The sequence below is a fragment of the Nothoprocta perdicaria genome, unplaced genomic scaffold, assembly GCF_003342845.1.
Source record: "Nothoprocta perdicaria isolate Ctin4 unplaced genomic scaffold, notPer1 scaffold_267, whole genome shotgun sequence".
NCBI classification, from domain to species: domain Eukaryota; kingdom Metazoa; phylum Chordata; class Aves; order Tinamiformes; family Tinamidae; genus Nothoprocta; species Nothoprocta perdicaria.
The window spans coordinates 721,542-735,625 of NW_020455496.1; positions in this window are offsets into that span (position 1 = coordinate 721,542).

The following is a 14,084-nucleotide window of genomic DNA, read 5'->3' on the forward strand; positions in this document are numbered from 1 at the left end:
TTGTTTTATTCTAGATCTTGATCATTGACAGGTGTTTAAAAGAGAAGCACTTCAGTGCAGGCTTAGATAGATCTGCAAACTCCCTGGTTTGCACTTGCTTTTCAAGCCTTCTGTTAAAAAGAAGTATATCTTATATGCTTTTTTTTTTTTTTTTTTTTGAGTAGCCTTTTGTAGAACTCTTCAATTTTCTGTAATACAGTTTCATAGTTAACCTCCTCTGCCCTGAGTTAACTGAAAACTGTTGAAACATCAAGTGCTTCAAAGCTACCTATTGTTAGAAATAGCTTCCCGTCTTCCATTTCAGTAGCACCTATTGCTAAATCTTCTTCCTTTTATGGCCTTTTCAGCTGTTGTGGATTTTTTTTTTTTTTAACTGCTTCATTCTTCAAGGTCTTTGCTTAATTTGCTGCAGCTCTGACTCAATTATCTCCTGGAGCAGGAGGTCTGCTTCTCTGAGCGTATGAATAGAGACCAAGGGTTTAGGGCAGCCCAGATCTCTGCTCAGCAGCCAGGTCCAGCTGGCTACTGGAATCTGCTGGGGATCAGCAGAATACTTCCCAAGGTCACTCTGAGGGAGGCAGTAGATCAGCACAGGATGGATGCCTGAGACTGAACATTTTCTTTGCTACTAGCAAAGCAAGTGTAGTATGGATCCTAGTGGGTCCTGGAGATCTGTTTGCTTTGTGAACTGTGGCTCAAGTGGCTAATCACATATAGCAGAGAAACAATGTGCATTTTTTTTACTCATAGAATATTGTCAGCTGACAAGTTATGTTGAATTATGCATATGTAATATGCATGAAAATAGCTGGGGACTGATAATGGTATGAAAACTGTGTGGAGGGGAAAGACACATCAAATAAGAAAAAGAAAAGGTCAGAAATAGGAAATAGAGGATAATATTTGCATCACTCAATTTTCTTCTTTTTTTGTGAATTTAAATTGCAATCTGATCTTTTTTTTTTTTTTTTTGGTAGATTGATTTAGATGACATTTCCAATGTAAAAAGCATTTCACCAGTTCAGACTTCCTATTGAAAGCACAATTTCACACTCATTTACACTGAAATCTATTCAGCTTAAGTTGATACTCTTGGTGTTCTTTATATTTCTCTTTTGCTTTGCAATCCAATTCATTATTCTGTTTTGCTAAAGCAAAAAAACTGCAGCACTCACACAAAGCAACATGGAAGGAAAATAAAAAAAGAAAGGGGAAGAAATATAAAAGAATAAAGTGCTTTGAATTCCAGCAGGGAAATAAAAATGATTTGTATTAAAGGTTAAATATTCCCTAAACCATAATGTTACAAGTTTTATAGGAATGATGTCTCTATATCTTTGTGCAATGCATCATCAATCCACAGCCAAATACCACTGACATTGTACATTTTTTATCTCTATAGAACAATATTTGGATACTACTTACCTCTGAGGCAGTTCTTCTAGAAATTATAAGTATATTTCTTTCTAGGGATCAAAAGAAAGCACATCAAAATGAAAGATGAAGCCTGAACACTGAATTTGGAACTGTTTTATGTAAACTGGGAAAAAGTATAAAATTTTTTCTTCTAATTCACTTTATCCAGAGTTTTGTGATAGCAATCTGGAGATTGCCTCCTCTCTCGTACCTAGCTATTCACAAGCCAAGCCTAGATCACAAACAATCACAGAATCACAGAATATTCAAGGTTGAACGGGACCTCTAGAGATCATCTAGTCCAACCTTCCCGCTCAAGCAGGCACACCTACAGCGTGTGGCACAGGGTGACATCCAGGCGGGTTTTGAAGACCTCCAGAGAAGAAGGAGAGAAGGAGGAGAGAACAATCATCTTCTCTGCTGTGAAGGACTATGAAAACGGTGGAGCAAATTCTAGCCAGATGCTGGTCAAATAGATGTTTAAAAAGAGCATTCCTGAAGTAAGAATTTGTAGTCAGAAATTTACTCTAGTAGTACTTAGAAATTTACCGTTTCCAGTTGAGGCTGGAAAGGGCTTCTGGAGATCTTCTGCTCTAACCTCCCTGCTCAGGCAGAGTCAGCTAGAGCAGTGTGCCTAAGACCATGTCCAGTTGGATTTTAAGCATCTCCAAAGATGGAGACTCCACAGCCTCTCTGGTCACTTGTTCCAGTGTTCAGCCACCCAAGAAAAGTTTTCTTACATTCAGGAATTGAGAGTAGATAACTAGGGCAGCCCTTCAATCTTTCTGTAGTCAATCTCTAAATTCAAAGTGTAATTTTTAAAAAGTGGGCATCAATATAGTAAGATAATTGTAATAAATTTATTTTTAAAACATGTGACAATTTCCTTTAATATATTATATATTACATTATAATATATATTTCTTTATTATAATATATTATAATTATAATATGTTATATGCATTATTCTTTCACTGTACTACTAGCACAATATTATGGAAATGCTGTCATTGTGGATATAGCCTGGTAGAAAAGAAGACCTAGACAATGGTCTCATATGGCTAATTTGTAGTACTTCTATGATTGCACTATTGTGTGTCTATGATGACTGTCAGTTCATTAGAATTTAAATCAGCTTATAAATATTTGATATGAAATTCTTTGTTAAAGAAACTTTAAGCCTGGTGATATGTTTATTGTCTAAATTAAGGCTTAATATTTCACTTGCTGCAATGTTTTTATCTGACAATAGAATTTTACAAGGGCTTAATAAGAATGGGTTAAGCTCGCTCTATTGTCATGAAAATGTTTTTTTCTTGTACACTTTTCATCCTATCACTGATACTGAGATTTAATGGCTCATGTGTTCTCTTAGACACAGTCATCTAGCATACCTTGGCGCTTTGACTATTTCATTATTCTGTTTCTTGACATTATGCCCATGTCATCAATTCAGCTATTGGTTATTCAGTTTGTTAATGAGGGAGAAGTGCATTGATCATTTACTCAAATAACAGAATATAGAAAAGGTCACGGTACTATAGTACATTATTCTAATTCAGAGAATATTGTACATAGGCAATACATTTTCCATTCTAATTTCATGACAAAATTATTACAAGAACATAATATGGCATAAAATTAATCCGCACTCAAAACAAAGCTTGCAATTAAAGTGCTAAATGGCACAACTTGAGACCTTTGTTTTGAGAATGACTGAAGTAAGAACGAAGTTTTGATCTTGCATCATTTTAAATCATAATCTTATAGTTATCATTTGTCACATGATTTGCCACTAAATATGATCTATATTTATTTAATGTAATTATAATTTAAAGAACGATGCAGATACTGATGTATTGCTTTACTGGGCAAAAGGTAGCTCAGTAAATTAAAATTCTACTTATTTACATCTAACCTTAGAAACATGTGAAATGTGCATTTCCAAAGTGCAAACTAATGATCAAAGAAAAGAAATAAAGAATGCAACCAGATTTCTGTATATAACTGTTACTGCAACCACCTTTGGGGGTGGAGATCAGGATGATAGTACTTTCATCAGCAACTGGGCAAATATTTGCTGTAATAATTATTGTAAAACTGAAATTCTTTTACTGGACCAGAAATAAAAAATCTCCAGTGTCACAGATAGTAGTAATAGGGCTAAAGAATTCTGGTAATTTTCTCTGCTTTTGTTTGACAAAACTTTTACTTTATGCAATGATTAATGGAAGAGTTTAGAAATATATATCCTGAAATCTCAATTGATTGTTGAGATACTTTCAAGAGATGCAAGATATACCTTTTTAGCCAGAGGAAAATGAACTCCATTTCTTTCCTCCCTACAATAAGGATTTTAACCATACACTTTCAGATAGAAACAGGAAAAAAGATCTGCATTTTAAAAGAAGGAATGATATCTTCTTTTCTTCCTCCTTCTCCCTTTCCTGGCTTATTTTTCTTGTCAGAAAACACTTAAGCATATGAGACTGAATCAATTTGCTTTAAACTAGTCAAGGGCTTATTTTACATTTAATGCCCACTGTCACAAGTCCAATAAGGTTGCTGAAGACACCTGCCAGCTTCTTAGAAATTTCATTTTACGAGCAAACAGTAATTGCTTAAGTGCTTTCAGCAGTTTTTCTCTAAAAGACTTTGATTCAACGACTATTCTTTGGTCAGTCATTTGAGAAAGTTAGTATGTTTGGGTAAAATATATACATATATATATATAATATATAATATATACATATATATATATATTCAATCATCATTCCATTTTTTTCTTGACTGCAGGGAGTCAAGATCTCTACTGGAACTAAATAAAATTTGGAAACACATTATTTAGTTTGAATTATCCATATGTTTGAAGCTATGTATTAACCAGGAAATAAGAGCATGCATTTCAGTTTATTTTAGCTGGCATGATAGCTTTCACTGCCCCACAAGCCTGTGTTTTCACTGGCTCCTTGAGCAACAATTTCATCTGGAAGTTATTATTCTTTATGGCCAAATCCACTGTTTCAGGAATGGAAAACTGGAGGAAATCATTATGGGAAAAAAACAAAAGTTTTCAAGACTCACAGGCATCTATTGAAACTTTGGGCTGTATTACTTTCCTTAGTAAGAGATTTGATCATGTTGAACTACTGAAAGAATAAACTTTATGAACATTTTTGCACAGGAAATGGATATGAATATAAGTGAAGATTATTATTTAAATACCAGGAAATGTTTGACTGAGGATTTTCAATATTTCTAGAAACCCTTTAGCTTTCTCTGACCTTATAGTACCCTCTCAATTTGTCTTCATAGTGTTTTATTGAGTTTTACATTACTCTTTTTTCATCTTTTTTCTTTTTTTTCTTTTTTCTTTTTTTTTTTTTTTTTTTTTTGAGGAATGAATTATACCATGGTGGCCTAAACACTTTGCAAGGAAAGTACAATAAATATACAAAAATGAACATATTATCAAATATACTAACTAAAGGGCTGAAAAAGTCTAGAAATCATGATCTCCAATGTAACAGAGATATATTAGAGCAGAATCTGCTGCTCCCCTTACCTTTTCTGCTGTGGAAGAAAAGGTTGCTAATTCTCTGGAGAGTCTGCTATAGCTCAAGACATGTTAAGGACTCATCTGTAAATATCTATTCCCTTGAAGGTAGCAAGGAAAACATCACAGAATGTGCTTGATAATATAAATCTCATCATGAAGCAATATGCATCTCGTAATTGCCACTTTAAGGGTGAAGGCCAGATTTCCTGGCAGGTGTGAATTGTCATATCTCTGATCTCTGAAATCACAGAACTGTTGTATTACATCAGTTTGAGATTCTGGACCTGATTCTTGAGCTATTTGTGACATTCTCCTAAAATCAAATCAAGACAGAGGGACTGAAGATAGGAAATGACTCTACTATTTGGGTATCAGCTTTTACTTTTGCTTTTACTGGGTCCTGGAGGATAAAGCATAATAAGTCTAAATCATGTGAAAAATGTAGAAGCTAAAAAAATAGAAAGACAAAACATTACATGATGTCCTGAAATTACAGTTCAGTGAATTTTCTTCTTCAGTATGGTCTATCTCAAATAAACTAGAGCTGAGAAGGTTAGATGTTAGGAAGGAAAAACAAAATCTATGAAGCCAGTGCTCCCTTAAAGACTTTTCCTTACCTTTCACAGTAGGATCAGATTGGGACTTTAGGATTCTGCGCTAAAGAGGAATTTAATGATAAACATTGTTGAATGACCAAAGTAGTTCTTTTTGTGCTATTTATAGATATTTGCATACATATAGCCACTGTTTGTGTAATTGTACAAATAGCCTCAGATTTCATCTCTCCAAGAAGACAGAATAGACAGTTTAGTTTTCTGCCAAACTTCTTATTCATTCTCTGATTTAGTTTTCCTTTCTCTTCATCCTCCGTGTTCTGAATGAGAATGTAAGTTTTTTATATCATAAATGGCCCAATGGAAGTCAGCTCAGTTAGTCAGAATTATAGCACTTTGGAATAATAATTTAGCGCTCTTTACATGAAACACATTAGACTAGAGATTGTTTATGGCTTGATTTTGAACATGGGAAGTTTTCAGCAGAGAAGCAATTGTGGGATGAGAACAGTTCACATCAAGAACAGGTCACTTACTGAGTCACTCAGAGCAAAAGACTGGAAATATATAAACATAAACTGTGCATGAGATTTTGATCATCATAGAAGACCATATTTGCTAAGATCCTTAGGATTTTTTTGAGAGAAATGATAACTGAGTAATTTCAGATCTGAGCCAGGATAGGTCTAGTTGCTTTAGAACAGATATGCTGCAGAGAGATGGCCCAATATAGAAATCCTGGGGTAGATCAGGCAAGTTCAGGATTTCTTGCCTGATAAGAACCAAATAGTTCTTGCAAACAGTCCTGTTGTGAGTGTATGTTATTTTGTCTTGGTTGATTTGTCACCAAATCCTGATATACTAGGCTGCTGAGTGTGAAAATTTTTATTCTGGTATCTGCTGCAGTTTTTTTTTTCAAGTATGACTTTATGGTTCTGAGCCATTGGCATAGCCAAACTTTTGATTTCCTCATGGGAAGTAGTTTCTTTCCTTTGGATTATAGATGTTTAACTTCATAAAATTCTTTGAGGTCTACATGTGGAAACAGTATATCTGAGCTGAGTTATTAGTATTTTTGCTGAACGAGCATAGATTGTGCAGCATAAGATGTCAGAAAGTGACATGATGTTTGGGAATTTAATCGGGTATATTTTCTACTTGGTAGGCACATATATTTCCCATTAATGCTAATGGGAGTTATATGTGTGCATCAGGAGAACATACCACTTTGCATGTAAATTTCACATTTTATTTTACAGTGGATATGTAACCCTATTATCACCAGGATCTCAGTGCTGGCACGAAAATTTGTCCCAGCTTGCTTGGTTATAATCAAGCATTAAAATGATCTAGCTGAGCCTAATTGTATTTTACCTTCCCACCATTTTTGTAATGAAAGTACTTTAATCCAAAGCATTTTCTGTGTCATGTGGATGAATAGATAGCCTTTTTCTTGAAGATGTTTTTAAACTCAGGCTAATAAAACTACTTATTGCCATTTCCATCAAAGTTACAAGTACAGTTAAAAGGCTTACATGATTTGGGTTTGACACATTGTTCTTCAGCATTTGAAGGTGTCTTCCAAAGCTGATACAAAATGCCAACTTTTATGAATCCTGTATTTGATGTAGAAGGTGTGTAGCTCTTTTGCCATATATCTATTTTTCAAGAAGAACATATGCAATTTACAAAAGACAACAGTCTTGTGTGAAGAGTATAATTTAGGGTAACAATGACCACAGTTGACCTAACAATGACCACAATGACTTAACAAAGTCACTTTAGAATTTGTGATCTCTTATTTTTCTCCACGCTGCACAGTTTTCCTCTTATTTCTATGACATTTCTCCGTATTTTTTATAGTAATCTCTTTAGTGACAACAGAAGCAGCTCCCTCTTCCTTGGCACCTGCAAAATGTGCCATCTACATTCAAGAGAATTTAAATTCCGAATTTTTGTCTTAGTTGCCACTTAAATTCAGTTGCCACTGAATTTGCCACTTAAATTCATATTCAGTTGCCACTTAAATTCATATTAAAGAAATAACGAGAAAAAAAAAAAGGTTATGCTTGGAAGCTACAAGGAGCATTTGGGACATTTTGAGATAGAAACAAATCCTCAAACAATAAAATAGATTTTCCTAATTTCTTATGGATAAAATCTGGAAAATTTCATTTTCCAGATTTAAATATAGCTGAAGTGCCTTGCCTTACGGAAAACAAATATGAGCCTGAGAAAACAAGCTTTGTTTTCAGTACCAGAGTTCCCAGGATAACAGCTCCATGGTAGGAAAGTAGCCTGAGGTCTGGTATGAACCAGGACTTATGCTGCAGCTACAGTTTCACAGCAGAGAGGCATTTAAATCTCAGCAAATCAGAATTTTGTGACAAGATACTTAATCTTAAGCATCCTACCTTAAGGTCCAAGTAGAAATTATGTTGGAGGGGAAAAAAGGGTAAAAACTATGACAATGGTTGGCAATTCCAGTTATTTTATTTACTAGACAAGCCAGAGGTATTATGAATGTAAGAGGAAAGTCTGCAGCAATTTGGACATTATCTGAAGAGGATCCAAGATTCCTGCCTTATAGAAGAAAGAGCTGATGTTTCAGCTGTCATTTATTTTGTATAAGTATATGTCCATATATAGGTGGAAAAATCCATAAAAGCTCACTTAAAATCACTACAAGTGCTTGGAATTTCATTCCCAATTCAGTAGCTTGAAGCCAAAAGGAGATTTAACACTGACAACCCTAGGAGCAGGATAGGTTGTTATAATTGGATCCAGGTGGATAGTTCTTAGTGATTTTGATTTCCAGTTATCCCTTCTACTGTTTGACCTTCTTCTCTTTTTTACAACTCCCTCCTTCTTTTTTTCCTCCCCATCTGCCTTATAGTGATTTCACTTCTGAATGCTCAGTTAGCTCCTCAGAAACATGCAGGGCTGGGATTATTCCAGTAGAGCTGCAGTGTTCATTATAATATCAAGGTAGGCATGCCTAAAATTATAACTGGATAAAACCAAACGTTCACTGTAATTTGAAAATGCTTAAGAGTTTTGATATACAGAGTATCAAAAGATACTCTTTGTAATAAGAGTGTAGAGCGAATTCTGAAAGCAGTTTGTAAGAAATTTATTAGAGAATTATTGATCCTTAGAAATTACAATAGAAACTTTGTTCAAGAAACACTAACATTACTCCCAAAACTTACAGTTTAAAAAGTATCTGCACAACTATTATACTGAAGTATAGAGGGAATTGAGCTGGCCATTATGAAAAGCCACAAGAAATGAGATTCTAAGCCCTTTTGTTGTCAAAACATCTGAAAAACAGTAAAGAAAGTCAACGTTTTTACAGAAATAAATCCATCTGTAAAAAATTAGAACTAGCATTCAACATTAAAATAATAATGCATTTTTTAATAAAAAATGTAGGAAATGGGAAATTTTGTATTAGATTTGATAAGCTTTCAAAGAAATTTCTGTATGCCTTTGTGCAAAGTTCAGCCACATGAAAAATCTCATACTACATCCAGTTAAGTTTGTGCATGCATTTTGGAATGATCGTGATCTTACTTTCCGTATGTACAATTCCTAGAAAAGTCCTTAGAAGCTTCTTTCAAATTGCTGAGCCCAGCATTAAAAATTCTTCAAACAAATTTCCAAGTGATTCCTGAGCACTGGATCACATCCCATCTTCTCAGAAATCGCAGAATCATGGAATAGTTGAGATTGGAAGGGACCTCTAAAGATTATCTAGTCATACAGGCTGTCCTGTGTTGACTAATTGAGCCTTGCAGGAGTGTGGCCAGTATCAATGTGAGGGGTGCTTTCTCATTGAGCTAAATACACTGAAGCTGTAAGCTGCATGTTTCATAGATGGTAACTGGACAGATATATAGGAAGTCCCACAGGCCTCAGCAAACATAAACATTGTGGAGAAAAGATAAATACTAAAAGGAAGTGGAGCATGATAAAAAAATAGATTTTCTACTCTTTTCTATTGGAGGTTTCAAACATTTAGCCACACAAATCCGTTCTTTCATTTTGAATTGCATTTCTAATATTGATGCAAAATTCCCAAACTGACAGCTTTAGAATAGTTCTTATTTCATATGCATCTTTTAAAGCAAGACTAGAAAATTTTTATAGATCCGTTAACCCTCCTATTTATATCAAGCTCCAAAAAGTTCTAGGATGGAACCAAATCTGAACTTCCATCTAGAGGTGAAGTAGGACCAGTAACACCTATTTCTTTATTTCCCTCTGGACAAAGTGCTATAAAAGCTTATAGCTTTATCATCTGATTGTTCCAGTTAACAGCAATATTTCTCAGCCATGGCCTAGAACTGTGGCTGGGATAAGAACATGATGAGAAAAGATGAACGCAGCCATCTCTGCACATCATTCACTAGCAATAGACTGTTTAGACTGAGAATGTATGACAGGATTCCAGTTCTTCTCCACAATGATCTTTTAAGCTGTTTGAGGTTCATTCAATATACCTTTTTTTTTTTTTTTCCTTAAAAAAAGCATTTAAAATGATTCCAGCACATTTACAGTGACACTAATATACCTCGGGGCCACCTTCTTACTGCGCTAGGCATCTACAGCATTCATTAACAGCCTAGAAAAAACATACCCTGTCATGCCTTACTGCAACCTAACAGACTTAAATTGCATCTATGAGGTTGACAGGCCAGTGTATTATTAACTGAGCCACTGAGACCCTTTAAACTGTATTGTATGTAAGTTTATAGCACAGGGAGTATAGAATTTTAAACTTGCACATTTTAATGTATTTAATTTGCCGCACTAGGCAGTTTGCTTTGTGAACTGTTAATCTTTTCAACCGATACAGCAAAATGTCACTGTATTCATTTGCAGAGTATAATAGGCTTATATCCTGAAACAATAAAGTTATAATAGCCTGTCCGCTGCCTGGTGAAGTTATACAAATTCAGCATGTACAAGGTGTTGTATGTCCTACTTACCCTCTAGGTTTTTAAAGCTCATCTTCTCATCCCAATGCCTTGAAAATCACTAGTGTGTATTACTTCTGTGAGATAAAGCCACGCAAATGTCGTGGATCAAGCTCTGCTAGATTCCTCTGCCTCTTTCTCTGGAATTGCTTTCAGTAGCTTTGATACTAATGTTTTCATGTCCCTTCCACCCATGACAAATGCAAGCTGAAGTCACAGGCATCAAGATCTGGTTTGCACCCTCTGTTTGTGTGCCATTCTAGACCTGATGAGCAATTCCTGCCGGAATCAGCAGACAGGAAACCACAGATCTTAGAGAAGCAAAGGGCTGCATGCATGGTTCTCTGTCTTCCAGAAAAGAGATCCTGCATGTTCCTCCAAGTCATACTGATGTTTCTAGTATTTACATTCCAGTGTTTTTTCTGACTCTTTCCACAAATATTGTAATCCTTCTTTTTCTAAATATACTACATAGAGGACTATACGATCATTCCATGCCTCTGTAGCAATGCATCATTGCCTGTGATGGTGAATCTGTGGTCTGAAGATGAAAATGTTGAGAGAAATAAAGATAATACTATCTCTGCTAACATATACAAAGTCAATTGCTTTACATGAAAATTTTCTACTTATTTTTCAAAATAAACTTACCGGAGATATACTGGATTGGTTGTCCTTTTACAGTAGGCTTTACACTTTGAGGAGTGGAAATGTGACATCTTTTTACACAGAAATTCTGCCAGCTTGCTGACTGACACTGTGGTTGTGCTCGGACAACTTGAGCTTCAGCCTGTGAAGTGTTTAGTTGACCTGCAGGGCATACTGCAGACTGCCTTTTTAAACAAGATTTATCTTCCTGCCTGAGGGGGAGGTTCATGGGGGTTCTTTGTCCATAGCGGGAGTGACGTAGAGGTGAGCTGAGCTTGTACACTTAGATATCATTAAAGATTCTTTAGAAAGATGATCTAAAAACAAACAAACCAAATTGCAAGAGAAAAAAGGAGGTGTCAAATTAAGTCTGTGTTACCTGGATCATTTCTACTCATAGTGATTAATTAAAATGTAGCCTAAAGCACAAGAAGCAAGAATCCTGGTCCATGAACAAACAAAATCTTCAGGGAAGAATCAATAAATGATCCCAGGCTGATTCTATAAAAATATCATGTAAAGAAATAGAAGATTCTATAAACCAAATGTAATATTTTCTTTTCTTTTTTTTTTTTTAATAGATATATCCTGGTGATAGAATGGAACTTTCTGAGTATCCTGGGCTTCAGTAGAGCTCTAAATAGCAGTGAGGATCTGAAAAGGAAAGATGACAGTTACAGAAATGAGGTAAGGGAGCTACAGAGTTTTTTTTTTTTTCCCTACAAAATAATTGTCCAGAGCCTGTACAAGCCTGTTCCCTGTATTGAAGCAATCCCTTTTAAGAGATAACAATTTGACATTTGTCAGTGAAACCTTACAACAATTACTAAAATCCACCGTCAGAGAGCATTAACAAAAAGCAACCAACATCTTAATGAAAACTATTTGGTTCAGCAAAAGCAAACTTATTTTTTCAAACTATTTCCTAGCCATAAGAAGAATTTAGAATAGAGAAATAAAAGAAAAATCAAAACTTGGTTTGTTACAGAAGGTTGTGACTAGTCTCTCTTTTAGCAAATATACCTTCCATTTCTTCTTAAAGAAGAAGTAAAATGTATCACTGTAATGATTCAAGTATTTTTGAAAAGTAACAGCATTTATACTGAAATGTTTTGGACTGTTACTCTAGATTACTATTTTCTTTTTTGATGGCTACAAAAATCTCATAGAATCTATCTGTAGCTTTTAAACTTGAAGGCATAATGTACAATAACAAATTAAAGCATGACTTTGTCTCCTTTAGCTGTTCTGATTGTATAGTCTATTAAGTTTAATTATTCACATACAGATTTTAGAGATATCTATGGAAAAATGTGGTTAACTTTAACCTTTCTATTATACATCTGCTCTCTGTCCATGAATTGGATATTATGTGGTATCGGAATATATATGCTGCTTTTTGGCCTAGTGGACATTGAGCATACTGGTAAGAGAACTTTCCAAGATACCAACTTTGATTCGTAGGGCTATAATTATAACTGTTACAGTCTTACACAGCGCAATTTAGAAAACATTAATTATTAGGAACTTATTGCTACCTCTAGAATTTTATGTCTGCAATAATCTCTTGATTTATTCCTTTGATATTATTTCAGTTTCAGCAATGAATGCTGATTTTTAGGTCTTGATCATCTGAAAGAATTTAGCAAACTACAAGACATGAAATTATTGTAAGTAAAATCCTTTCACATGTTTTTTTCTGTGGTTGGGGTCAGGGAGAGTTCTTTCTTAAATAAAATATTTAAGAAACATCTGACTACAACCCAATGAAGATTGGGGAAAATTACATTATTTCTTATACTATTTTAACATCAAAGGTAGCACTGAAGTGAGGGATAGTCATTAAAAGCTGAATTACTGAAAGTATCTGGATAGTGCACTTAAACACATTTCAGTCAAATGAAATAATTTAAAATCTGCAATGTGATCCAGAATCACATATGTCAATTACCATGTTGTCTGTGATATTAAAAATGTATGCAACTGGAGGCTCAATTATATGAGATCTCTCAAAGTTAGAAACACTTCATCCTTTCCCCTGTTTTTTAAAGTGCAGTCTTTTTAGATATTGAATGCAAATAATCCACCAAATGAAGGGAAAGGTTTTCCTATCATTTGATGTTATTTAAAGCCAGGATAACACTATAGAGATTTGCAAAAATTAACTTTAAGATATTGTTGCGCTGATAGAATTTGATTGCCTGCTGATGATGTTGATTGACTGAATGAAATGAATTTTTCAAGTGGAACAAAGACATTTTCATGAAGAATTAGTAAAAAGAGAAGATGCTTCCTTTATTTGCATTCTTGCATCACTCCAAAAAAATGCAATTTTATAAATTGAAATGACTAGTGCAAAGTTTTGGATCGCTCTCACTTAAAAAAAAAAAGTTTTTTATTTTCCAATTCTAAATTAAAGAAAAAGAACGGAATGCTGTTGAAGTCTATTTGCATCCCACTGCTCCTTTGTAGCCTGTATCTTATGTGGCTCAGACTGACTTTAATAAGAGTAGGATTGATCATTTTGAACTGTAATTCCTAATACCAAAGCACAGTGTCTTTACATGACTGTATGAGAGACAGTCGGAAGAAATGTTCTAGCTACTCGCCTACAATGCTTGGGGAGAGGAACAGGGAAACCATTTTCAGTGATGGGCTTCAAGGCTCTAAGATACATCTCTCCCTTAGTTCAGGAAAAACTTCTTCAAATACAACTCAACCTTAATCTTTAGCTATTTTATAAGTACAAAAGCAAGAAGAAAAAAGTCTTCTCTAAGGGACTGGGTGACATTCTTCTGTTTTTTGCTTCTTTGTTTCTTTGCTCGTTTTTCTAGTAATGTTGAGTTATTTTTATATGAATCTTTTAGTAATTTCCTTTAAAACTATCCAGATGATACATTAGAGAGTCACACAGACCTCCAAGAA